Below are 3,214 nucleotides of genomic sequence, written 5' to 3'. Positions count from 1 at the left end.
TGTCTTTGCCATTGATCAAAATTCATGCATACATGTTTATTTTCTGTCTTGCATTTTAAACTCAAATATTTCGTTTGTAAGTCTTAGTTAATCAAGAAACCACATAACTAAACTAGGCCGTGAGTCCTTTGGGAAGAACGATACTTGGTCTTACCAAGTTTTATTACTTGAAACGATTCGGTCATACTTGCCGATTGTGAAACAAGTTTGTGACATCATATTTTGGTGCTTACAAATTTGTCCATCATCAGGCTACCTCTTCACCTTTCTAGGGTTTTATCTTTCATTCTTTCATTATTGTTCATCTAGGTTCACCATGAATATGGTGAACTAAACCTTGTATGTTTGTTGGGGAATCAATGTAATCTTTTGAAGCTCTCATATATGGAATTTGTGCTTGCATCTTAATCTAAGATTTATGCTTTCTTTCATCATTAGTTAGGGTTTTTCCTCTTTGCTTAATGCTTGCTTTGTTTAACTCATTCAATGCATGATAATTGATTTTGTCGATACGGGAACGTACGGGGAAGTCTAGATCCGGGGAATCTCTCCCAATATTATATTGGTTGTCGTTAAGCTTTTGTGCTAAGAGAACTAATTATTAGGAATGCTAGGAATCGTATGAACTCGTAATTAGGGATAGGCCTTCTTGACAAGGTAATTTAGAGAGTGGCATTAACAATGATGATTTGAATGTTGAATTCCTAAAATATATGAGAGTGGATAAGATGAAATTGACCCCCAACAACATATTCATATATATATATTTCATTGAAAGTGCTTGTCTTTTGCTTTTGCCATTGATCAAAACCTCATGCATACATGTTTATTTTCGTCTTTTGCATAATACAATCCAATTATTTCGTTCTTAAGTCTTAGCTAATCAACAAACTACACAACTAAACTAGGCCGTGAGTCCTTTGGGAGAACGATACTTGGTCTTACCAAGTTTATTACTTGAACGATTCGGTCATACTTGCCGATTGTAAAACAAGTTTGTGACATCATATTTTGGTGATCATAAATTTGTCCATCAGGTAGTCAGTCAGGGTAAGGTGGGTGACCATTGTCAAAACCAGTTGATTTCAGTCACATTTGGACTTGTCTGGGGAAATGTTGGTGTTTGAGTGTTGGTAGATGGTGGTTGGTGATGTCATGTGTCCCCAAGGAGTGGGGAATGACCCATTTGGAGTGGGGGGACCGAGTTGTGCAAGGACTGAATCAGATTGCCTCAAAATACCCTGTTGTAATCGTTTACAGAGGTCTGGTAAACGATTATGCGAGAGAACATCGAGTTTTGTACAAAAACTTCAACTGAGGTAGTCAGTCAGGGTAACGTGGGTGACCATTGTCAAAACCAGTTGATTTCAGTCACTTTTGCACTTGTTTGGGGAACATGTTTATGTTTGACTGTTGGTAGATGATGGTTGGTGTGGGGAATGACCCATTTTGAGTGGGGGGAGCAAGTTGTGCAAAGTCTGAATCAGACTGCCTCAGAATACCCTGTTGTAATCGTTTACAGAGGTCTTGTAAATGATTACGCGATAGAAAAGCGTGTTTTGTACAGAAACTTCAGCTGAAGTAGTCAGTCAGGGTAACGTGGGTGACCATTGTCAAAACCAGTTCATTTCAGGCAGAAGTCCACCTCTAAGTGGATCGGGAGGTAATATTTGGTAAGTGGTGTTGGTGTTTTAATCACAATTGCAATTGTATTTAGTGTATCATGAATTCAACATTACAAATTAAATGACGAAAATTGATGAACTAGTTTGACAGTAAAGAACTTCATTAAATTAAAGACTTCAAATTATGAAAATAGGAACTGCGATATATAGTTTTTTTAATAATGCAGAAAATGAAGCCTAAACAAGCAATTCTAAGTCTGAGGATTTTCAGAACCACTTTGCAAGTGTTGCAATTGTTCTTCAATGTTCCCAACTCGCGATTGCGACGCATAAAACCTTGTAGTGATGACCATGTCCATGTTTCCAAATCAAGTTTCAAGGGCATCAAATCGAGTTTCAAAGGCATCAAATCTTGTACCAACGAAGGTCTGAAGTTGTTCTATGCGGTTGATGACATTATTTAGTGTTGTAGATGAATTGCCTTCTTCATCATCTTCTCCTTCTTGATCTTGATCTTGTTGTAAGGGGGATGGGGGGCGTTGCCTTTGGGAACCCATTCTCCATCAACATTTTGCACATAACCAAATGATGCTACAACTTCACTACCAATTTTTTGCTTGAACTTCACTTCTGAAATGGGATCAGTGTCAGTAGGCACTTGAAACTGTTCCATGAAGATGGTTATCAAATGTGGATATGGCAACTTGGCGTTCTCCCTTAATGCTCTTTTCATCTTATATCTAATAAGATGTCCCCAATTAATGTGAATGGAATTTAAAAAAGCCCAAAGCAGCATAATATCCACTTCGGATGCCTGACCAATATTGGTTGCACGAGGAATTAATACTCGAGTGAGATCGTAATGAAGTATCCTTGGTTGAACCTTCATTTGGCCCGCTAGTATTCTGGATTGTATGACTGCATCATCTCTACAAACTAGTTGCCTTGCAGTAATAGAATCGTATTGTTCTTTCCAGTCATCTACAAGTTTTCCTTCATAACGAACACCATGAGGGGGGAGATTAGTCAGTTGTTGAAAAAGATTAGGGCTCACCCTAATTTTTACACCTTTTACCTCGCTTTGAATAACCCCAATATCCGATATTGACAAGTTGTTGTAGAACACTCTCACTAATTCTGGGTGGTAATGTCTTTTTAAAGACACAAATTCAGTGAGCCCAACTTCGGCCAATATGTCATAAAATATAAAGTTCTTTCCTTCAAAGTAACCATAATTTAGATACTTACTTTCCAATATATCACGATTGACAAAATGTTGGGCATATTTCTCCTACTGCTCATCTGAGGAGAAGAGATCATTGTTAGGCGTTGGAGGGGATGAGGATGGTGACGGGATTGTACTGCAGCGGCGTCGACGTCCACCAGTGGAAGAAGATGCCTTTTGTTTCTTGGTTGCACGATCACCCATTTAATTGTGTTTAGGGTTTTGCAGTGACAGAAGTGAGGTTTTGTAAACGTTTTTTAGCAAGGACGTGATTGGGCGGTTATATACACGATTGAAATTTATAGACGTTATATATGTACTGATGTAGTGGTTAGTTTTGTGTAATCAAGAGGATCGTGTAATC

Source organism: Vigna umbellata, chromosome 6, assembly GCF_029865625.1.
Source record: "Vigna umbellata cultivar VRB3 chromosome 6, Vumbellata_1.0, whole genome shotgun sequence".
Classification (NCBI taxonomy): domain Eukaryota; kingdom Viridiplantae; phylum Streptophyta; class Magnoliopsida; order Fabales; family Fabaceae; genus Vigna; species Vigna umbellata.
The sequence above is the reverse complement of the archived record's forward strand: the minus strand, read 5'-3'. Positions refer to the sequence as shown.